This window comes from Aedes albopictus, chromosome 2, assembly GCF_035046485.1.
Source record: "Aedes albopictus strain Foshan chromosome 2, AalbF5, whole genome shotgun sequence".
NCBI classification, from domain to species: Eukaryota; Metazoa; Arthropoda; class Insecta; order Diptera; family Culicidae; genus Aedes; species Aedes albopictus.
In genome coordinates this window covers 341531788-341557060 of record NC_085137.1, presented here as the reverse complement: position 1 = coordinate 341557060, position 25273 = coordinate 341531788, and the positions used below count along the sequence as shown (strand labels likewise).

Here is a 25273-nt window from a genome sequence, read left to right as displayed (position 1 = left end):
GCGTTACTTTGACAGATAGTTTTGCGCCGAACAAAAAAAATCGAAAATATGTATGTTTGGACGTATAAGCCCGTGTGCGATACGTATAGTGACACAAAACAAATCAACTTATAAACGAAAAATAATAATGGCTAACAAAAGCCTGCAATTGAGTAGTATTTATCTATTAAAGTGAAAAGTGACTAATGATTGTGTGTGACCCATAATTGTGCAATGACTGTACATTACTTTTGTCATCCAAAAATGTATTCGACATGATATTAGTGTGACAATAAATATAAGTTGAACGACGATTAAGATTAACATTAAAATCGTGATTTTAAGTCCTTCAGGCACACTTTTCATCCAAACTATCGTATTTTATACACCAATACACTGATTTTTCAAAAATCTTCCATCATTTGTAGATAAATGTATGTAGATATTTTAAGCATAAAAAGATTTTTGATCGGAAGATTTTACAACTCTGAAATATGGCTGATCATAGTATAGGTTTTTATTGCGTTGTAACGTCACGAAAAATCAACACTTTTAAATTTCATTTAAATACGGAAAACGTTACAAATATGATATTTTGTATGCTCTTTGTACTCGAAAAGATCTTTCAAATGAGACTAAAAAAAAGAAAATCGATTCACGGAAGCCTGAGTTTCACCTGGTTGAAGTTTGCGTTGTAACGTCACGAAAAAAAGTTCTGTGGGAAATACCAAATCTTTCTGGATTGGACGGCTTCTGAATTGGACAAACGTAGTTCTATATTCAAAACAGTTTCGTTCTCGTTGTGTATGAGGTCTTTTTCGAAATATCGTTTATAAATTGCGTACCATTGTCGGTTAATAAACTACGTAGACTTTTGAAGGACGGGGGAGATGGTGTTTGGCCAAAATCTACGATGTAATTGTACTGCGATATTGTAATTTTTTTAATCGTAATCTAATACCACTCAACTCAAGCCGAAAATTTATGTGATATGAGTGGCCAACAGACGAAACACTGACGAAATTACAAAGTTATTAAGTTGGCCAAAGACTTACAGTTGATGGATAGTTTGATTTAAAGTTCCAAAAACAGGCGGCGCTAAAGAGCTTACAAATTTTAAATTTCATACATCTCAGGATCCCTTTTACATAGAAATACGATTTCTTCGGCAAAGTTGTTCGGTAAGTAAAGGACTTGCAGTTGATTTACCAACAGATGCGAGATTTTGCCACTAGAAGACGTTAGTTTCCATTTTGTAAAAGCAGGCAAGGGATAAGAATTTCTTGAAAAGTATTCTACAAGGTGGAACTTTTTTCATTTTGGACATATTGTATTCAAATCGAATTGTAATCAAAGATCACCATATAATTCTTAACTTTCAAAATTTAATTTCATTTGATTCACTTATTCCTTAGATATAAGAGTTAATAGAACACAGTCAAAAAAAAATGATTCTGCTTAAAACGCTCCATCTTTGGTGTACAGCTAACCAATCAAGTCCAAATTTGTAGAAATTACAGACAACAAGATGAGGAACTACCAGTCAAAATTTGAGAATTTTTGATATATTTTATAAAAAGTTACGGCTTGTTGAATGTGTTTTGGGTAAATAATAAAATTGGTATGATTTGACAATTTGCAACTACCACCACTGTGTGGCATAAATTAATACCTTACGGCTATTAAACTGAAAGTCTAGTGATCTACCAAACAACTTTGATGAAGCAACCATCTTTTCAATAAATCACGATCCTGAGATAAGTAAAACTAAAAATGTATATGCCCTCTAGCGCCTCCTAGTGGAAGGATTTTAAATCATACGGCCCATCAATTGAAAGTTCTTGACCAGCCAAACAATTTTGTCGAGGACACCAACTGTCTTAATAGTTAGGATCTTGAAATATATGGGATGGATATTACGTCAGTGTTCCATTTTTGATATAACAAGAATCACCGACAAACAGACGTAACACCTACGAAATTAAAACTCATATATCTCGGGACTCTAATTACTTAGACTTTAGACTTTTAGAATGTTGATGTCTTTGGAAAAGTTGTTTATCTTGTCAAGAATTTTCAGTTTAAAAGCCGTTTGGTTCAAGTTTCTAACTGACTAGTGGTAGTTGAAATTTTGAAAAATAATGCACTTTATATTTATTCAAAAAATATTCAACATGTTGTAACTTCTTATAAAGTGCCCTAAGATTTTGCCAAAAAATAGCTTCTCAACTAATCAAAATTTGTTGAAAACTTTTTGAGAAATTCTAAACTATTGTAAACTTTTTATAAGCGTCGCTCAGTGTGTCTGAATCTCACATCCAATAGTAAATCAGCTGTAAGTTTTTGACTAATTAAACAATTTTGCCAAAGACACTAACTTTCTGAGTAATTATGACTCTGACATATATAGGATGGATTTTTTTTGTCAGAATTAGGTCTATTTGTCTCTGGAATCACAGAAATTGATGCCCCTAAGTGGTATGTAGATTCTCAGGTATATCTTTGGTTCAATAACTGCTCGCACATCTTAAAGCGTTTTTAATTGAATCAATGACATTGCATAAATTATTGAAAAAATGTTTAATTTGACGGCGTGATTAGTTTTATGCTGCAAAATCTAAATATCTGGCGGTGCGAAGTAATGAATATCAACGGTTTAGTCTTTCGAACAATATTGGATGAATATGGGTAGTACTAGGCCGAAGATGGGTACCATTAACCTTCATGAAGGAGTTTTCATACTGCTGATATTAATAGTAATAGTAACTTGGCCCTCCGAGCCATTTATCACAAAACGGATTTTTAATAGAATAAAGTTGCTCTTGGAGCAGTAAAAATAATGCAATAATATATTTACAAATTCGGGCAATTTTGTCTGATTATTCTGATTCAAAAATGATGTGCATTTTCGTGACGTTACAACGCGAGCAGAACCCTGTTTGAAAGTGAACGGGCGTTGTAACGTCACGAAATGTAAAAGTCGATTATCCAAAAACGAATCCGAAACGTATATGTTTTATTTCACTGCATTGAAGAACCAACCAATAAATTTCAATGGTGGGAGAAATTTTCAGTTTAAAATAAAAACCCGAGCAAATTTTTCAAGATGTTGGTTGCGCGGTAGAGGGGGTCGAATTCTAGCGCGTTGTAACGTCACGCCACAAATACGCATTTTAAACAAGTTTTTCTAATGAAAACTAAATGTTAACAGGTCAAACATATCGGAAATTTTACAAGGAATCTGAATATGATAAAATATTTTAAGGTTTACAATCGTTTATGAATTATAGTGAAAAATCTGAACACGAATGCGTAGAAACGTTGTAACGTCACGGTAGAATGTGCCTTATCTCGACGGCGTGATGAGTTATATGCTGAAAAATTTCAATATCAGGCGGTGCAAAATAATGGATCTCAGCGCGCTAGTCTTTGGAACAAAACTAGAAGAATATGGGTGATACTAAACCAAAGATGTGCCGGTGTCATTAACCTTCATGAAGGAGTATTCATACTATTGATAACAATAACTTGGCCCTCCGAGCCATCTATCACAAAACGGATTTTTAATAGAATAAAGTTCCCCTTGAAGCAATGAAGATAATGCAATGATATATTCACAAATTCGGGTAAATTTGGCTGATTATTCTAATTCTAACATGATGTGCATTTTCGTGACGTTACAACGCGAGCAGAACCCTGTTTGAAACTGAACGGGCGTTGTAACGTCACGAAGAACAAACCAATAAATTTCAATGGTGGAAAAAAAAAATTCAGAATATCATAAAAATCCGAGCAGATTTTTTAAGATGTTGGTAGCGCGTTAGAGAGGGTCGGTTTCTAGCGCGTTGTAACGTCACGCTACAAATACGCATTTTGAACACGTTTTTCTAATGAAAACTAAATGTTCAATAGGTCAAATATATCAGAAATTTTACAAGGAATCCGAATATGAAAAAATATTTTGCGGTTTATGCTCGTTTTCATGAGTTATAGAGGAAAATCTGACTACGAATGCGTCAAAACGTTGTAACGTCACAGGTATTATGGAAAAGACCAATCAAGTCTAATGTTACCATTTTTATACAATTTCGTGTTTTGATAATATGATTTAAGTTTACAAACTACTATTTTTACATTTATGGATAAAGTTCCCTCCGCTATTTTTCCGCAAATAATTTATCCTCCGGATATAAATTATCCTCAATTTCCACCTTCAAAAATTTCCAGCCGCCTTCCAGAAAACTCAATCAATGAATCACCTGACCGGCAACGGTCGGTAGCCCGAAGCCAAAATCCCAAGATAGGATCGATTCCCAAAGTGCTTAATTAAGTTCAGTCCGGTGTTAAAATTTCAAGGATCCTCCAAAGTGGCTCGGCTTTTTCGCGAGAAAGCCACCCAATGTCAAAAGCAGCAGCCCGATGGATGCGGTGAAAAGCGACGAAACAATTTCCGTTCGATACCTATACCGTGTTACCTGCCACTGCACTGAGAGAGACTGTTCACAAATTCGTGTGCCCTCGGGTGGGGATGAAGATTGGATCCTCTTTCGGGAAAGTAAAAGTTTATGTAGCTATCTTCGAGATAAGCATCAGTCGGTCGGTCGTTCGTCATTCCATTAGCGCAATCGTCTTCTTCGACGTCGTCGCTGCTCTATGCTTCGGCTCCACCCAGCTGGAACATCGATGCGATGCGATGGTAGGAGCCACGGCAAAAGTGCGATGGGAACTCAATGTAGCCCCCAGTACTATTGCCTGCCGGTTGAGCTTTGATCCCATTTTAAAAATAGATTTGATTTCAGCTTGAAGGTAGTTTGGTGATTGCCCTAAGCCCCGATATCACCGATGATGTACGTGTGGTGGTGGTGGGGGGATGGGTGTTTCAAACCAAGTGGAAAGCTTTGCGCTCTCAAAACATGTCAACTAGGGATTCAAGGATGGCTTATGGCGTTACTCGAATGTGAACTGAGAGAAGGTGGTCACACAAGAATGGGGGAAAACATGCTTCATTTTGGTCCCAGGTGCTTCAATATCCGTTTACACTTAATTTTATTTATACCTCCTATTTGGTCGGACATGATTTATGGTACGGTTCAAAAGGTTAGTTCGTATCAGCTCCCAATCTGATAAACAGCTCACAGGTTGATGAAGCAACGATATGTTAGGTTCTTTTTTTTTGGGGTAGAAGCGGTATTTTTGAGCGGTGGCTCAACACTACGTTGACAATGACAATATCCTTCTTCTTCTTCTTCTTCTTTTTCTGGTTCTACGTCCCCACTGGGACTTGGCCTGCCTCGCTTCAACTTAGTGTTCCTTGAGCACTTACACAGTTATTAATTGAGGGGCTTTCTTTGCCTGCCATTGCATGAATTTATATATTGTGAGGCTAGTACAATGATACATTATGCCTAGGGAGTCGAGAAAATTTTCTCGATCGGAACGGGAATCGAATCCGCCGTTTCCGGATTGGTGATCCATAGCCTTTACTACTACATAGATTAACTGAAGACCCCATGGTAATATCCCTTTACACTAATGATTTAATGTGACAGTATCGTCACTCATAATTTTAATTGATTTAAATTTGAAAATGTATGACACCCAACAATAACTATACTGTATAGTCGGTACCCACATGCGACATAACAACTATTTTTGTTGTAGATGACCTACCATCAATCATGGTTTGTTCGCATCAAATGTCCGTTTCTGGAAAGAGAACAAAAAAAAATGTTTGTAAATAGAGGTAAAATAACAATATATATTAAGATTAGCTGAAGCAAGTCGCATAAATTCATAGGTGGTACAGTCCTAGGCCTCTGATGAAGGTTGCCTTCTACCCGCCCTTTACCAAAGCATAGATATTTGGGGAAATCCCGTGCACAAGTGAGGAGTTTTGGAGGCAAAACCCTTCTCATTGCCGATGTTCCATACACTAGACGCCCCTCTGCCCTTTGCCAAAATTAGGCAACACCCCTACCTTTTCGCCTTTTCTGTGCACGGGCCTGATTTGGGGTCACTAACTCTAAGCCATGGTTGCCACTTCCCTCCAATAGTCTCGAGCTCCTTGTGTCTAGGATTGAGGCTTTTCTGGCCCGTATGAAGTTGAGTGGTGGCGGTTAGTTCAACTGGCTTAGAATATCACCACGTACCGCCTGCTCTTAAGCCATCGCATACTGCACTTCAAAAGGCTTTCCACTAATTGTTGGCAGTGATGCTAATGCTCACCGTATCATCTGGGGCACCTTAGACATCACCTTGAAAAGCTCCAGTTAAGTAGATGAATTACTGAATTGGTAAAGATATTGGATTACTTAACATAGGCAACCGCCCAACCTTCATGGTATCTGTTAGATATAACTCTTTGCTCTAGCAGAATTAGTCATGAGTTGACCAATTGGCATGTGTCATATGAAGAATCTTATCTGACCATTGCCACATCCTTTTTGAACACTTGAATGTTACTGTGCAAATCTTGCGTTTCAGGAATCCCGGGTCAACCAACTGGGACCTTTTCACAGATCTAGTTGCGGCCAAATTTCATGGATTCTCACGATCCATTGATAATCCAAGTTATTTAGATGATGCCGTTGATACTGCAGCGGCCTTCATCGTGTAAGCTTTTGAGGAAGTTTGCTTTCTGCGGTCTGTGATGACCACAAGAGGAATTCCTTGGTGGAACTTTGATCTGGCGAAGCTCAGGAAACAATGTAGAAAGAGTTGCAACAGACGACGTTCGGCTGGATCGGAGGCTTTCAGGTCGGCTCGCAAGGCATACAGGAAAGCTCTCCGGTCTGCTGAACGATCCTGCTGCTAAAACCTTTGTACAGATGCTCCCAGTTTTAGTGAAATCAGTCGGTTGTACAAAATCCTTGCGAAATCTAAGGATTTACGAGTAAACGAACTTCGTTTGTCAAATGGCGATTTCACTTCCTCTGATGAGGAGGTACTGCAATGCTTATTCAGTTCATACTTTTCTTAATGTGTGGATATTAGGGTGGCCCCTACTTATATGAAAAACAAAAATTTTGAAAAATGCTAAGTCTTACCACCTGAATCGGTTGTTTTGGACCACTAGAAGCTACGTTCAAAATTTGAGAAAAATCGATTAAGCCTAAGGGGGCGCTCAAAATGCTTGAAGTTTGTATGGGTAAACGAAGTCAAATGTATGCAGAAATTTTAAGTTTACGATTTTTGGGCTACCAGAAGCTACGTTCAATTCTGGTACATAGCCCAAAACAACCGATTCAGGAGGTAAGACTTGGCATTTTTCAAAATTTTTGTTTTTCCTATAAGAGTGGGCCACCCTAGTGGATATTTCATCTTCAGTTGAACCTTATTGCTGTTCTTGTAGTTACAATTCCGTGGCTTCGGTACTGAGTATTGTAACTATAGAATTGATTGAGTGGGCACTAAATAGCTTTGCTCCTTTCAAATTTCCTGGTGCAGATAGGATACATTTTGTTTTGCATCAGAAGGGATTTGATCATGTCAAACATGTTTTGAAACAACTACTTGTTTGCAGTTTTAATACAGGGTATATTCCCAAATCCTGACGGGATAAAACTTTAATGTTTTTTCCGAAAGTGGGTTGTAAGTTGTAAGTCATGAAGCAAAGAGTTTCAGACGTATCTGTTTGACTTCTTTTTTTCTGAAAGGCTTAGAACGTATTTTTGATCATCACATCCGTGATGTTCATCTGGCCAACGTGCCTTTTCATGTGAATCAACATGCTTACTAATCTGGTAAGTGCACTGTGTCCACTTTTACACAAAGTTGTTTACGATATCAAGACAGCGTTTACTCAAAAGCAATATTGTTCTGGTGTTTTCTAAGATATCGAGGGTCCCTTTGACAACGTGCCTTTCGATGCCATATTGGAAGCCGCACGGAGTCATGGTATATCTCCAATGATTTCAAATTGGATTTACCAAGTACTTCAAAACCAATATCTCTTCTCGACTTTGCGTCAAGCAGCGATTAGGAAATTGAGTGTTTGTGGATGCCCATCAAGGGGGAGTCTTGTCACCGCTTTTGTGGAATCTCGTAGCAGATACGCTATTGAAGCAACTCAATAATAGCGGTTTTCCTACTTATGGCTTCATCGACATCTACCTAACATGGGTGCTTTAGGTGGTATCTGCACAGATTCGGACACGCAGGCTCCCCCGCATGTCCGGAGTGTGCAGACTGCGACGAGACCGCGGAGCATGTGCTCTTTGAATGTCCACGTTTCGTGGATCAAAGGTCGAGTATGCAGGAGGTATGCAGTAGAGATATCACGCCTGACAACATTGTTGAAAGGATGTATATGGGGGCGGACAAGTGGGACTCCGTTACTTCCACGGTTTCTCGAATCGTACTTGAACTACAGAGTAAATGGCGAGCCGAACAACAGCTAGTTGAGTTGGCCCCCCTTCCCCATCCAGGAGCTTGAGTTCAACGGGTAGTCTAAGTACTAGCCAGGACCCGAGCCTCCAGGGGAGAGTGAACAACTTAAGGCGGTAGCTGGTGGATCGCTTACTATTAGAGTGTACTCATGTACGGTCCCCCCCTTCTCGAAGTCATCCCTAACGGGCGTACCGCGAAGGTAAGGAAGAGAGAGAATGAGTTTTTAGTGGGTCGATCCCCACATCACCCGAGGAACCACCTCTTGGGTATCTGTTGCAGATTATCTCATTCTATAAAAAAAAAAAAAAAAAAAAACATCTACCTAACATTGTTAGTCGGTATGTGCGTTAGCACCCTTTTTGACCTGATGCAAAGCGCTCTTCAGGTAGTTAAAGGCTGGTGTCGCCAATTTGGCCTTTCGGTAAATCCGAATAAAACATCTATTGTCTTTTCACGGAGAGGCGAAAACGTAATGGCGTTCGAACTTTGCGTCTCTTTAATTCTGAAATAAATGTGACTGATCAGGTAAAATACGATGGAGTTATTCTTGATTCCACGCTTTTTTGGACACCCCACAGCTCAGAATCAAAAAAGTTTGTATGGCCTTCGGGCAATGTCGGCGAACCTTTGGTAAAACATGGTGTCTAAAACCCAAGTATATCCAATGGATTTACACAACTGTTGTTCGGCCAATTTTGGCCTATGTATGTCTTTTATGGTGGCAAAAGAGCGAAGTAAGAACAATCCAAACAAAATTAAGCTATCTCCAAAGGACGTGCTTAATGGTGATGTCTGGAGCGTTCTATTCAACTCCCACGGCAGCGCTCGAAGTTCTTTTTGACGCAGATCAACACACACCTCGTTGTTTCCACTTTTGCTTAATTGGGATAAAGTGGTCCTTGTTCCACGTGATCTTACAATTGCAAGAAGTTGTGAATGAATTAACCTCTTGTTTTATGTCTAGTGTGTAGATTCCAAATTGACATTTTTTGTAACTTGAACGGGATTGAAAAAGTTTGGATATTGTTTCCAGATTATGTACCTCACAAGCGAAATGCTGTAGCAACTTATGTAGAACGGTGTTGTTATCCGTTGACCAGCTCCATTCACTCATCCCCAAAAAAGTAGCCACTGCAGAAAGCGTGATCCTTGATGTTGATGTAGGTTCTCAAGTGCTTTTTCCTTTTATTGGTTCTTTTTGGCTTGTTGGCTAACAAAAACCTTGCCAAAAACCGAGCATCAAAATAAATAAAAAAATAAATGGAAATCCAGGGGATTTTTCTCCACAATGCCAGTTTTTCTTTCCCTTGGCCATGGGCAGAATATGCAAATCAACTGCCTATATTTAGCAAAGCTCTCTGTGATAGCAAACATCAGGCTTGCCCGATACAGTGGATACATATTATTGGCTTGGGGCTCGGAGTTTTCCAATCAAATGCTGATGGTTTGTTTGGATTCTTAAAAAGAAAAAAAAAAACAACCGAATATCCAATATTACAACTTGGCTAACAACTTTTTTTAAGCCATGAAGAAAGTAAGGGAGTTTAATGGCCTCGCTTTATTGTGTTTTTTTTTGTTTTGCAGGGAGAAAAAGTTTGTAAACGTGTATGATTAGCGAATGCAAATTTTGATTACCAACTGGTGTCTTACGGTACTTGATTTTTTTTCCCAAATTTACTTTAATTTCTTCAATTCATAACTGATCAACTTTTCCGATTCTATCTATTTGAAAAGGGGTTGTCAATCAAAAATTCAATCAATATCATTGGTGAAAATACTAGGGATACCTATTCCACCAACATGTGACTCCACCCGAGCAAAGTCTGACAGCAAATTGAAAACAAATTTTGATGTTGTGATATTGCAAATTATGATAACTCAGGTTGTTGTCGTTTTGGTCGTTTTAACGGTTAAAACATCAAAAATGAGAGCAGAAAAATGTTCCCGTAACAGCAAGTTGAAAACAATTTCTGCTATCAGTGATAGCAAATTGATAACTGTTTTTGCTATCAGTACGAAAAAATGGAAAAATCGTTAAATATAGGGGTTTTTCGATTGATATCAAATTCCAAATGCCATAAGATAACTACACTAATGGTATATTCCTGAAGTTATTATATAAGATTGCCTAGAAGATATGAAATAACTTAAAAACTTATTTTTTTTAAATAGTTTGAAGTGACAGCAAAACGAAACCTAAGTTTGAAATCAAATTTAGTCAAGACCAACTGATATCAAAATGTGATACCAATTTGCTGTTGAATACAAAACGAGTTTTCGATTTGCTATCATTTTGTTGTCAGACTCTGCTCGGGCACCATAGCTTGAGAAAATCTGACAAAGTCACGAAGATGTAGAACCGCACTGATGAATGCTGCTCAGTCGTGACCCCATTCTCCAGCCGGTCCTACCATCTTTTATGATTGAACATTCGAAGACAAAGTAACACAAAGGCTTAAACGGTTCCATCCAGCTTCTATCGCTAGATATATGAAGCACCCCGGATCAGAAACACCTAAAGTCAAAAGTTCACCCTCCAGGGCCGCAGAAGGTGAATTGCACTTGGGTGCAGCAGCAACAGCAGCAGATGCTACTCACGATCTGACATCACGACGTGACATGGTGTCTGGCAAAATGAATGGGAATTGTGGCGCTAAGCTTTTGCCGATGGAAACCCGATTGCGAAAGTTTCTAAAATTTTAATTGGGTCAGTGGGTAGGTATCGAACGACAGATAGAACTGTGAGTGGGGAGCTTGCATCGTGGCTGTATATCATTCGGTCCCTATTAGGTATGTCGAGGTAGCCACCCCATTTGCCATGCACACTTTTAAACGATTGGGTGCTAAAATTGACGGTATATTTTTACAGCACATAAAATACAAAACGTGATCCATACTCCATACTTGATATTCCATGATGTGGAGTGGACCTAGTGTGATGGTTAGAACACTTGACTATCACGCCGAGGACCTGGGATTGATTCCCACTCCCGATAAACTCACAAAATGTGGGTTCTTCCTTCGGGAGGGAAGTAAAGCGTGGGTCCCCAGATCAACTAGTCTAGGGTTAAAAATCTCGTTAATACAGATAAAATATTCCATGATTTGCTACTTTCATTTTAAGCTGAACCAGTTTACCCAAGTAAGAGGTTGCGTTAGTATGAATAGGCACGCTGAATGTAATCTACGTCGGTATTGACCAGTGCTGGTGAGTGTCATGAATTTAGCATAGCATTGACCATTTTATTTTGCTACTTTCACAATCATGGACAAACATAATCGCTAAATATATTGTTCAGTAACCAATGGTCACTGACCATTGTTGAAATATTACAATTTGACGAAAATGGATGATTACAAAATTCAAATAGAATAAGCAGGCCTGTGCACAGGAAAGGCGGCAAGGGAAGGGTTTTCTTGGATTCGGCAACAGGGTCAGTAATGGGAGGAGTTTAACCCCTAAGCATTTTACAAGGCTGAGTAGGATCCAACGAAATGTTTTAAGGACGTTCCTAGAGATTTTAGGAGTGTTTGATAGCATTCCAGGGGCATTTCAAAGGGTTTCCAGTGTCCGGTTCATTTTTCTGGAGCCCTTTAGGCATGGTACACAGATTTCATGACACCAATGTTGCATTGGATCTTCCTCGCGAGCATTCATTTTTGCATCTTCGCGATCCATTATTCACAAGCATTCGTTTTTTTTATACTTCGCGAAGAACACTTCATCAAGTGAATGGGAGCAGTAAACGTAGTAAGTAAGGAAGTATGCTGATCAGTAACTTTTGCAGATCACATCCGCAATCCTCGGTGACGGGACCGATCCCCCATCTGAGTTCATAGAAGGTGAGTTTTTAAACCGAATCACGCCAGGATTCCTAGAATCAGCGAAAAACTGGAACAAAATATGATCATTTCTGAGTATCATGTTGGCTAGAATGTCATGCAGCCAGTGGTGGAAATTAATCGCGAACGTGTGCTTACGCGCTACAAAAAATGCCATCGCATCGTAAACCTTTGCTATGCGATGTGTTCGTACGTCTATGACTCACAATCGTACGAAACGAACGCCAACGAGTGCGTCGCATCTTTTGAAAGACCGATGCTTTTTTTTTTTATTTTTAAGGTTCACGGCCGGTATTTCTGTAATGAAATCAAATGTTGGTAAACTTTTTCGTCGATATCATTTATTGGTATGGCCAGTATAATCAAAAAACACCTTAAGTATTTGGTGGAGGAATTTCTGGAATAAATACTGGAGTATATCCAGGAAGAATTTCAGGAGGAATCCCTGGAAGATTGACTGCTGGAATTCCTGGAAGAATTTCAGGAGGAATCCCTGTGAAGAATCCCGGGAAGAACCCCTGTTGGAATTGCTTGAAGTATTCCGGGATAAATTTGTGAAGGAATTCCTGGAGGTATACCAAGCGGAACCCCTGGAAAAAAAATCTAGAGGATACCGTGGAGTAATATCTAGAGGAATCCCTTGATGAATTCATAGATAAATTAGCAGTTATTCATGGAAAAATTCCTGGAGGTATTCCTGGAAGAATTTCTGGAGAAATTACCCGGGAAAATTACCCAGAGAAATTCTCTGGAGGAATTTTTGGAGTAATCCCTGGAAGAATTTCTGGAGGAAACTCTGGAGGTATCCCTAAAGGAATTTCTGGAAGAATCCCTTGAAAACTGAAGAAATCTTTCGATTAGTTGTTGGAGGAAATCTTGGATGAATTCCTGGGGGAGCTCTGGAGGAATTCCTGGAGGAATACCTGAATAAATTCCTAGAGGAATACCTGAATAAATTCCTGGATGAGTCCATGGAGTAATCCATTGAGGAATTCGTGAAGGAGTCCCTTGGGGGCATCCCTGAAGGAATCCCTGAAGGAAACCCTATCTCTAGAGAAATCACTGGAAGAATCCCTGAAGAAATTCCTGGGGGAATCCTTAGAAAACTTCCTGGAGGAATCCCAGAAGAAATTTCTTGGAAAAACTTCCTTGGGAAATTTTAAGAGAACGCCTGGAGAAATCCTTGGGGGACTCCCGTGGAATCTTCTGGGAATTTCCGGAAAAATTCCTGAGGATTTTTCGAGGGAATTCCCAAGGAACTTCTGCAGGATCATAAGAAAGGTTCTTTAAGTAAAGAAGAACTCGTGAAACAATTCCAGCATAACACCTGAAGAAATTTTCGAGATAATGCTGGGAAACTCCTGAAGAGTTTCACGGGAAGTCCTGAGGCATTCCCTGGGAACTCATAGAGGTATCACGATGAATTTCTGAGGGAATTCTGGAGGAATTTTCGATGAACGCCTGGAGGAATTCTTGGGTAATTTCCGACAAAATAACATGAAGATCATTTGTATGTCAGAGGATGCACAAGTAACACAAAGAAATACTCAAAATATTATGAGATAAAACAGAGGTAATCGTGAAGGAATTACATCAATAAAGTAAAGATATACAAGAGTAGAGCTTGTGGAGCTTGAAGGTTTGGATGAGGCTCAAAGAGTAGCGTAGATTATGTTCCGCGAACATTTGCTACAATAAAAATATCATAAAATTTACAGATATTGCGACTCATAATTAAAAATACATTGGGTCCATTTGTATACCAGTGGGCACTCAAATAGCAACAAATAGAGATACTCGTAGTATAATGAGGTGCAACAGACCTGTGTGAAGAATTAGCAATAAGTTAAAATTCACAAATACAAAAAAAAAAAAACAAAAAAAAAAGGTGCAACAGACACAATCGTGAAAGAATTATGCCGATAGAGTGAAGAAAAACAATAGTTGAGTCTGTATACCTTGAAGGTCATAATTCCAGAATAGTTTGGAATGCCTGGAATATCCCCTGAATGAACCAAAAGCATTATAGCTGTGCACTGAGGTTCCTTCAGCAGTATATATTACATTCCACGATGTTTTTTTTACAACTAAAGTATGATACAGTATGTAGATATCGTATCCCAAACTTCAAAGTGTATTGGAAGCCATTTGTATTTCACGGAATGTTCAACTACCACAATATAAAGTTGATCATAGCATTGCTAGGTCTAATGGACATCAAGGTGACTGAATTTCTTGAACAGAGTGAACACAAACGATGGTAGAAGTTGTAGATCTTAAGAACATGAATCCCAGAATAGTTTGGATGACCTAGATCACCCAATTCATTTCCCATGAATTTTCTAGGGCTGCTTTGAGGCTTTTCGAGCACCGTAGACTATGTTCTGTGATCATTCATCGTGTATAAAATTTGGTTAAGAATGTTGGATATGTGTCACAAACTTCGGAGTACTTTGGAGGCCTTAGAATAGCTCTGGGATCAAAACTTCAACAGACTATGATGGGTAGTAATACATTGCATGTCAAGGATCAGTGAAAACTATTGATGATTAGCAAAACAATGAAATTTGAGCAAAAATACGTGCAAAAGGGGGAGGTACCATGCATTTCTTAGCACAACTATTCCCCTTGACTATAAAAAAAACATCCAGGGTAAAATGTTTTAAAACAAAGAAGATATAGCGCATTTAGTTCACCACTGGACTATCGCACTAGTTTTCACGAGTGCGAAAACGCTAATAAAAGTGCGCGATTGCATCAAATCAACTCGGTGTCTTCAGAGCACTTGTTCTCCATAGATTGAAGAAATAGTGCGCCGAAGACATCAACCTGATTTGATACAATCGCGCACTTTTATTTATGTTTTCGCACTTATAATGTCGCAGTTCGCAGTCCAGTAGTGAACTAAATGCGGTATATTGCATTTCTACCAAAAGTAGATCGTCCCAGGTGTTCATGGGTTAAAGGAAAAGCGCACTGGACAATCTTTTTATGCAACGGGATTAACCTTCACGTACCCGCCCCCTGAAAACTCATTTTCAAAATGCTGGCATTTCGTCAATTCTCATCCGAGTTTTATGAAATTGCCCTCAATCGATCATAAATTGGTGCTAGTTTATTATACTCAAGTCGCCATGCGATATCCGGAACCATTCCGGGGATATTCCGGATTGTTCTGGGGTCAGGGTGGCTGTCAAAATGGCTAAAAGTGATTATTTCATGTGTTGTTGTGTATGAACCATCGATTTTCAGCGAATTTTTTGATGCGAACAGTGAAACACAACTGCAATAACCAGATTTACACTCCCGTTCAAAAGTTTGGGGTCACCCCCTCAAAAACATGTCATTTTTTTAGGCCCATATCTCCGCCAATTTGCGTCCGCGATTTCAAAACCCTAGGTTTCATTCAAAAGATAATAAGTCAAAGAAACTTTGAACATGATTTAAAAGAAAATTTTTCAAAAAATTTTGTATGTAAACTTAACCCAAAGTTGCAAATTTTCTAAAAAATGAATATAAACTTACGGCAGTGTCGCTGGAAGTTGGGTCGACCAAATTTTAAGATGAGAGCGGTAATATGACCCATTTTCTATCAGCTTTCATCTGCTTTTTACAGAACTTAGCTAAAAAATCTAGAAAAAAGATATTAAGTAAATTAATCCTTGATGTCATCGACCAAAAGTTTGGGGTCACCCCTCAATATGATGTATCGGCCAAAAGTTTGGGGTCACTTTCGTAAAACATGGAAAAGTGATTTGGTGATATCTTCGTCATCTGTAGTTCGATTTAAATTCTTTTTGGCTCATTTCAAAGATAATTAACTACTTTACGTTTGATGTCTTCAACTTAACGTATTTAACGATTTTTGTATATAAAAATGTTATGTAAAGTTAGCACATTTTACCACGCTTCAAAAAATGAGGCAACTTTACGTTAAGTTTTAGTATGTAAATTTCAACAAATATATGTGGTTCAATGTCTATGCAGTAAGTATCATTCATTTTGTTTCAAATAAGCCAAGAAGAATTAAAATTGAATGAAAGATGACAAATATATCAACAAATCACTTTTCCATGTTTTACGACATCGGGGTCATTACGACCCAGTCAGGCGTATTGAACGTGCACAGCGTCAGCACGACAACGACCGTTGGACAGTGGAGGAAGCTTACACAGATCGAAAAAAGAGTGTAAAGTTCTGTGACATATGATTCACATAATTGGAGCGTGTGGGATATCACAAAAGTTTACATGACATATCATGTAAAATTCATGAAACATCATGTAAACTTCCATTATATGTCATGTAATTCAGCATGACTCTGAGTTTTTACATGACATATAACGTAAATTTACATGATATATCATGTTAACCATCATCACACTAAGTTTACATTACTAAAATTAAGTTTACATGGCGTGTAAATGTCATTATTTTTATCTGTGTATGGTCCTCTGAAGAGACGAGACTAAGTACATGATTACGCTGGAATAAAGCTTCACTGTAGTTATTGTCAACTCCTCACTATGCAACCCTTCGTTATCCAGCTTACCAACTTAACAATTATCGCTAAAACCTTATCGTCGCCAAAATTTCAAATTCAAGTACGAACGACGATGATGATGCTTGATGACAGAAACAGCTCGACATCGTGGTGGGAATCGAAATTGAAAATTGAATTGTTCGTGCAAATATTCACTTTTGAACAGTGGCGATGCTACCTACATACGATAGGTACTTAGCTCTTGATGACGATGAGGATGACAAAGAGAAAGACTGTTGCCAGCAGCCAGCGGGGGAATAAGCATTGTGAAACAAAAGAATGATACAATGGCAAATTATCAATTATTCGTGGTGCATAATGCATTCCTCCCATTCTCCATATTGTATATGTTAGGAGAGGCTACTGCTCCTTTTGAAAATGGGTGTCATATATGCATGCACGCTTGCTCCGGACGACCGGTGTAGGCCACATGAGTAGACCATTAGCTATGCCTCCAGTGGTTTTGGGAGAATTTCGAGGGAAAACTGGGGACTTGTCGCTGATGTGGAAAAGCCCTTTTGTACAAGTGAGGATATTCCCACATCGACATTGTCGTCGATGCTAGTGAGTTTAAAGAAGAATACATAGTTCTGAATATGAATACATATGAAGCGAGTCATGCGAGCTAATCTAGTGTCAAAAAATCCAGTTGGAAGATTTTCTTTGTTTTTACTAGATTATATAGCTTATCTGTAAGAGTTTTTGTGATTTGCATTAGTAAAATAAAGACAGGTCCAGAAAGTATGGACGCATTAAGAAAATATTGGAATTTCAAAACTATTCATGACTAGTTCTTTTTGAAAGCTACATCCTGTTGGTCAACCTATTTTCTCAACATTTGTATAGCGGTTTTTGCAATCACAACAGTTTGTTTCAAAATACATGAACTTTCAGCGGAACATTATCGAAAAAATATGCACAACCGATGTACAGAGTTTGAAAGGTCACTTACGAAATGAACAAAATTTTGTGGGAGTAAGTGAGAAAATCGTGTAAGCAGCAATCAGCAACCACGGTGGGAATTACACGTTTAAGCATAGGTAGAAATTGAGTAAAAATAAAGATCCTGCTAACCCTCGTTTGGATAAACAAATAATGAAGGTGTTAGAGCACAAGAAAAAACCTTCTAACTAACACAAAGCGGGGTATTACCAAAAAAGTTACCATTTCGAATTCCAATGTTCATTGTGGCGAAGAACGTTTGAATTTTCGATCCTATAGTACATCGTTTCTCAAACTATGGGTCGCGACCCACCGGTGGGTCACGGGCTGATTTTTGGTGGGTCGCGAAGGCTTTGGCAATATTGTAATAAATGTCTAAATTAACTTCCGACAAATGATATTGATTGCTATTTTCTAATTTATAAATACTCTCTTGGAGAATCGGCAGGTTTATTTCTAGAAATTCGGTATATTCTTAATTCTATTCAAAATTTCGTATTGTAAATCTTAGTATGGAGTATACTGTCTATGATCTGAAATCTATTATGAAACTGTGAGTTTTCAATCAGAAGATTTTAGATTAGGGTAAAATTTTAGATTTTTACTTGCGTTCTGGAAAAATGAGTTCAAGTTGTTGCTAGATTTTTGCATTTTCAATTGGATTCAAACGCAAAGTTCAGTAGTTAAAATATCAAACTCGGTTAGAATTCTGCTGAATGTTGATAATCTGAACTTTTATGGAAATCAGAACAACTAAAAAGTAATTTTATCAAAAATAAAAATAAAATCAGTGTGTATGAAGGATATGACTGAAAATTTCGAACGGATTTTTCAATTCGCTGTAAATATTTATAGTATTTTTAACCCGAGCAAAGATGTCTTCGATCATCTGGCAATCATTTGACTCATTTGTCTATAACTAAGTTTAGAAGCCTAATATTAAAATGTGATATTTGACAAACTTGTAGATTATTGTTTTTCCTACAATTATCACCAAGAACGCCATATTCTAACTCTTATATTAACTGCGTAAAAGTGTTAGTACCACCTACTCATACTAAACGATCGGATTTTTCGATCGTTTAGTATGAGTAGGTGGTAGTAGCGCTGTCACGCCGTATATATGAGAGTTAGGATATGGCGTCCTTGGTGATAATTGCAGGAAACACTTATCTACACATTTGCCGAACACCTCATTTCAACATTATGCTTCTGAACTGAGCTGTGGACTGTGGATAAATGAGTTAACCCAGCTAACATTTTTGCTGCATAAGAGCTTAATAGGCTATTTTCATCCATGCGTTTGCTCCATAAGCTTTTATACAGCTTCTTTTGTTAGTTGGGAAATGATTGCCAGGTGATCGAAAACATCCTTTAGACTAAGAATTTACGAAGCTGAACACTTGGTCGCCTTAACCTTACTTAGACTTTTTCGAAAAACGAAAAGAGCACAATAATTTAAATGTTTTAAGTATGAATGCTACGTTACGTTAGTTTTTTTTTAAACCAATGATAAAATGTCTTTGTTTTAAAAGTCAATTCGAATTTGCATTTGGAAATACGTGCGAAATGGGTCGCCAAATTCTATAAAAATCAAAAGTGGGTCGCAAGCTCAAAAAGTTTGAGAACCCCTTCTATAGTAAGCAGAATCAGCCAAAACGAAGCCCGAAACAAGAACCATCGATTGGGTCCAGACAACTGAAGACTAGGTGCGTCCATACTTTCTGGGGCAGTCTTTCATGGAAATGGGATGAACCATTACTAACAGTTCTGATATACGATTAGTAGAGGGATAAATATTGCATCTATATGGTGTTCCAGGAGTTTTGAACAGATCGATATATTTTGGACATTAACGGTAGAATGAAATGGAACCCGGGTAGAGGTGAATGGCAAACCAAAAACAAAAGAATAACAAATTTTATTGTCATAACTAATTTTGCGACATATCAAAATATGCCATTCGTTTGTCATTTATCAAATTTGGAAGAATAACTACTGAATGTGTTATTTTGCTATCATAACAAATTTTGCAACTGGTGAGATATTGTTGACCTCTTACGAGTTTCCCGGGTAGAGGCTAATGGCAAACAAAGGACAAAATAATAACTGGTTTTGCCATCATATCTCGTTTTACCATTCTTCTGTTATTATGAAAAACTTAAAATGGCTAATCAATAGCAAAATATACAATCATAGCAAATCTTGTCATTGATATTATATTCATGAATAATGCTAAATAACACATCAATAACAAAAATTACTATCATGGTAAAACTTGCAATTTAGCACCTTTTATAATGAATTGTATAAAATATCACATTCCTAGCTAAATTTACCATTATTTTGGTATTGTGAGAAATTATTTCTAAACATTAGGCACCATAACATATTTTACTCTTAATAAACCATTAACTAATATATTGTATATTTCAAGCATAACGGTGGCTACGTTCATCAAAGTCAATTTTATTTTTAAGTTCGTTTCGTTTTGAGTTTTTCATTTCCACGAAATTAAACTGTTTTTACATTGATTGATGAACTTAAATTTTATTGAAAAAAAAAAGAAATAGCTCATTTTACCTTTCTTCTGCTACTTTGAAATAATGACTGAATCTACCATTATTTTAAAATTGAATTTGAATAATTAAACCTACCATTATTTTGATCGCCACATAAACAGCTAAATTTGTTCTTATTCTGTTATCAATAACTTAAGAATGTCATATATTTTGTTATTCACCGATAACAGTTAATTTGGGTCTTATTTTGTTATCAATATCTCAATAATAACTTATTTTGTTCTTCAGTTTAATCCGCATGCTTTACCATTACTTTGTTATTACAATGGCAAAATAAGTTATTTTTATGTTTTTCTGCTACCAAAATTTTGTTATTATTTTTGTTATTTTAACTCTTATTTCAAACAAACAAATAACACATTTTGCCATTCAAACATTCTGTTTTAATGGTAAAATTTGCCATTTTTTTGCCATTAAGCTCTACCCGGGTTGATGAACCATCACAGTTTCGGCTTTATAAGTGCATAATAATGACAAAATTTGAATTTTGGTTATTCTAATGGTATCTTTTGATATTTGTTTGAAATTACTTTCCATCCTGAAAAATTATAAGTTTTCATGTTGTTATTGGAATAAACAACTTAATATGCCCTTCTTTTGGTTGACAAACGAATAACTAATTTTGATATTGTTCTGTTTTCAATAACTGAATAATGGTATATTTTGCAATTCTCAACCTTATTTTTTTTTGTTCTTGGTTTGCGGTTGTATTTAATGTCAAAATTTGACATTCTTTAGTTATTTTATCGAACAATGTCAATTATTATTTTTGCTCTTTTGTCACTTATTTCAAACAAACCAATGGCAAATTTTACCATTCAGTAATTCATTTTGAATGGTAAAACTTGCAATTGTTTTGTAATTCTTTTCTGTCCGGGAAGTGCTCAATACTCGTAACAGTCAGTTCAAAATACTTGAAACATCCTATCCTAAAGAACAGCAAGGTCATGCTGATGGTTTCTGGGCTTATTTCTCGGTATGGTCCAGGATCTTTTGACATGAGAGTCTACTTAGCTTTCTTGGGCATACAGTATTTACATGCCACACGATATACACAAATGTAATAATAATAAATTAACGTAGATGTTTCTGGTTTTGCTTTTGTTTTTTTGTTTTCTTGTATGTAAGTAATAAGTATGCTTAATGAATGGATCGTCAAATATGGAGGCATGTATAAACAAAAGCGCTGTAGATATCCTTTTCCATTAGGCCTTATTTTCTCGCTTCCCAAATGTTTCAGTTGCTTCTCTTCCACCCATCAAAAAAAGGTCTCATGTTTTCATCGGATAGACATTTGTAAACCCTCTTATGGTGTGTGCGTGAAAACCCTTAGCTTTCAGGTTTTCATCGTAGCCTAGGTGGAAAATCTCCATTCCACAGACATACAAATAAAGAAAAAAAAAAACAGGCCATAAAACTGAAAAAAGACCCAGTGTAAAAACGACATAAATGTAGCTATTTTCTTGGTGGATTGAAATGGTCACCAACTAGTAAAACCACACAAAGCCTTTGTTGTCAGCAACCGTCATCATCAACGTCGTCGCCACCGTAGTTTCTCCATGGGCCACATCACCGGAAACGGAGATGAATGGGTATGCAAAAACGTCGATGATGTTCAAGTTTGATCTGCATAAACAAATAGGCAACTGTACGAAACACAGTCTAGCAGATGGGGGATGGGTGATGCGGCAATGAAGACGTCTTCATCACCGGCGTCGTCGTGCTCGTCCTCCTCAACGTCTTCATCGTTGTCATCGTGCTGGAAACGGAAGCCTAAGCAACCAAGCGACCCTCACCCGAGCGAGTTGGGATTTGATATGCAATTTAATTTAATACGCAGAGAAAACATATGGGCCTCCGGCAACACCAAGGGAAAATAAATAAAGAATAAGTTGGTAGTGGCAGTCAGTGGGCTGGGCATGTCTTCTGAGTGTAGCTTAGCTACTACCGGTTGCCTAAAAGTCTTCCGCCCTAAGAGGACCCGACCCAACTTCCCATCAGCTTCCTTCGAAACAACTGACTGACAAAGTCCGGGTCGAAAGTCGGGTTTTCCCTAACTGGTTCTGATGTTTGATTTTGAATGTTTAACGTACACATGTGGTTTTGGCAACGAGAATGAGATTAGCATCTTGATACTTCTGATAGATGCCGGTGTGGAACGATTGGGAGACGTTTTTGGGGATCGTGAGGGCGGATTTGTGGGCGGTAACTTTTCCTTCAAATAGTGGTAGATGGAAACGAATGGGAGTTGTGTATAATCAGACAATATTTGGAACAATTTAATCAACATATTCAGATTCTGTTAGGAAGCCCGTATTTGCGAAAAAGTAAATCTTCTGATGATTATTTGTGGCTCCAGTTTAAAAGCAAATTTATCTTTGTGTGTTTGCAAAAAAAGAAGAGAAATCCTCTTTTTGAATCATTGCGATATAAAATAAAATAATATGAGCTCAAAAACATATTTCGGGCATTTCAGTATGTCCTGTAGACGTTCGCACTACATGTCATCACGGATATTTCCGTCTGTACACAAGACAAACTATTTAACAATTCCTCCTGCGCTACGGATTTCTCCTTCCTAGGATTCCAATCGAGTTTCATCTTATGATTCATCTCGACAATCCTGCAGGAATCCATCTTGGCAGAATATCTCCACGAATTCCTCCTGGTATTCCGAACAGTTCTTCATGGAATTCTTTCATCTATTCTTCTAAGGATTCCTCCAAAAATATCTTCCGGCATTCTCTCAGGGTTTCCCCCGTGATTATTCTAGGAGTTTTCCCGGATTTCTCCAGAAGATCCTACCCAGGATTCTTCAAATGATTTTTTTTTTTTTAGACATTCTTTGGGAAATTTCTTCAAAAATGTCCACAAGAATCAATGGTTCCTCCTGTGACTCTTTCACTGATTTTTACAGGACTTCTTCTGGAATTCTTTCCGGCTTTCCTGTTTTTCATGGGGTTTCTCCTAGTATTCTTTCCTTTCCTGGACACTCATTAGAATTTTCCCCGAGATTCTATCATTAATTACTTCTGATTCCCTTGCTTATTATTTTTATTACTCATACAGGGATATTTTTCGGTATACCATTAGTGATTTCTTCAATGATTCATCCTGAGATTCCTTCAGGGATTGCTATCGGAATTGCTTCCTATTTTTTTACGGATTATTACCTAGATTCCGTCATGGATGCCTTTGGGAATATCCTGAGTTTCATTCCTTCACTTGCACCTTCTGAGATTTCTTCATTGAATTTTATCGGGTTTTACCAGGATACCACGTGAGTTTCTTCCGGGTATTTCCCAGTATTCCTTCAAGATTTTTTCCCACAATTTCTTCAGGAATTCCTCCTTTGATTGCTTTAGATGTTCCCCCTGAAATTCCGTCAGGATTCCTCCCAGGGATTCCTTAATTGATTCCTCCTGGAATGGGGCACGTTCGGTGTAGTACTAGATTTGTAGTAATGAGCTGAATTTAAGTATGGTGAGAAGGTCAGTTCTCTATTTCTGTAATGAAATGGTGCAAAAAGCGTGGGTATTATGTTTTCTTGCCTAATTTGATGCTGATTGAGCAAAACTTTGAATAACTATGTTGTTTATATTGCAAGAAATGGAGAAAACAACAACACTGTTGCCCAAAGTTTTGCTCAAACAGCATTAAATTAGGCAAGGAATCATAATACCCACGCTTTTTGTGCCATTTCACTGCAGAAACGGAGAATTGACCTTCTCACCATACTAAAATTCAGCTCATTACTACAAATCTAGTACTTCACCGATCTGTCCTATTTCTTTATTGATTTCTTTCAAGTTTCCTTTAGAGGTTCTTGCTCAGATTAATTCAGAGTTTCTTTCTGAGATTTTAATCGGGATATCTTTTGAGATTTCTTCCAGCATTCCTTCTGAGATTGCTGCTTTGATTCATCCCGGGTTTTCTTCCTGCATTCTTGTAGGTATTCTTCTCGAGATTTATTTGGGGATTTATAAAGGGATTCTTGCTAAATTTTAATGGGGATTACTTCAGAAATTTCTCCCGTAATTTCTTCATTGACTCTTTTTATGTTTTCTATCGGAGTTTATCCCGGTATTCCTTTGGGAATCCTCCCGGGACGTTTTCAATGATTCTTTTAAGGATCCATTTAGAAATTTTTTTCTAGGACTCCTTTAGGAATTTCTCTTGGGATTTTTTTCAGATACTCCTTCCCGGGCTTCCTTCAGGGATGTTTTCCGAGATTTCTACTGAGATTTCTTCAGGGATTCTCTCAGAGCTCTCCCGGGTTTGTTCCAGGGATTTCTCAGAGATGTTTGAAAGGACTCCACTTGAGAATCTTAAGAATTTCTCCAAGATTCGTTTAGGAATATTGTCAGGAATGTCTGTCAGGAATCCTTTAGATTTTTTCTTGGGTTGTCTCTCGGGATTTCTTCTGTTACTTCTCCCGGGCTCCCTCCTTGATTCCTTCCAAAATTCTTTCACCGAGTCGTCCCAGATTTCTTCAGGGATATTACCCGGGCTTTCTTCCGCCATTCTCACAGTTATTTCTCCTGAAATACATTTACCGACTTCTTCGTTTATTCCTCCTGCATTCTTTCAGGGATCCCATCATTGACTCCAGGATTTTTTCAGGGATTTCCCCCGAGGTTTTTCAGGGAAATATTCTGAGATTCTTTTAATTATATCTCCAAAAATATAGCTTTCTCCAAGGTTGCAAATTATCACCTAACGAGTGCTCATTACGACTTATCAACCGTAATTTAATCGCTTACGATTGAACCGTGCACTGTTGATCGATGCTAATCTTTCAGTACCGCCACACGGTCGCCCGAACAGCCGAACCACACCAAATAGGTTGACTGTAGAGGCTACGGCACGAACGCTCGACACGCACACAGACGCAACATTTGCATATATTCAATAAAAGTTTCCAGCCGACGATGCTTCGTGATAAGTTCAGTGATATTATCGAAAGCGATGAAAAGAAAAGTAACTGCTCAACTGC

At 37.8% G+C, this 25273-nt stretch overlaps 1 long non-coding RNA gene across 1 annotated transcript in view; it reads right to left on the bottom strand.

The window, feature by feature from the left end:
* LOC115263151 (uncharacterized) overlaps positions 1-25273 on the bottom strand; it is a 489784-nt gene that overhangs the window by 218983 nt on the left and 245528 nt on the right. Inside the window, exon 4 of the long non-coding RNA XR_009997875.1 lies at positions 5650-5685. This is a non-coding gene — a long non-coding RNA (uncharacterized LOC115263151). The remainder of the gene's footprint in view (positions 1-5649; positions 5686-25273) is intronic.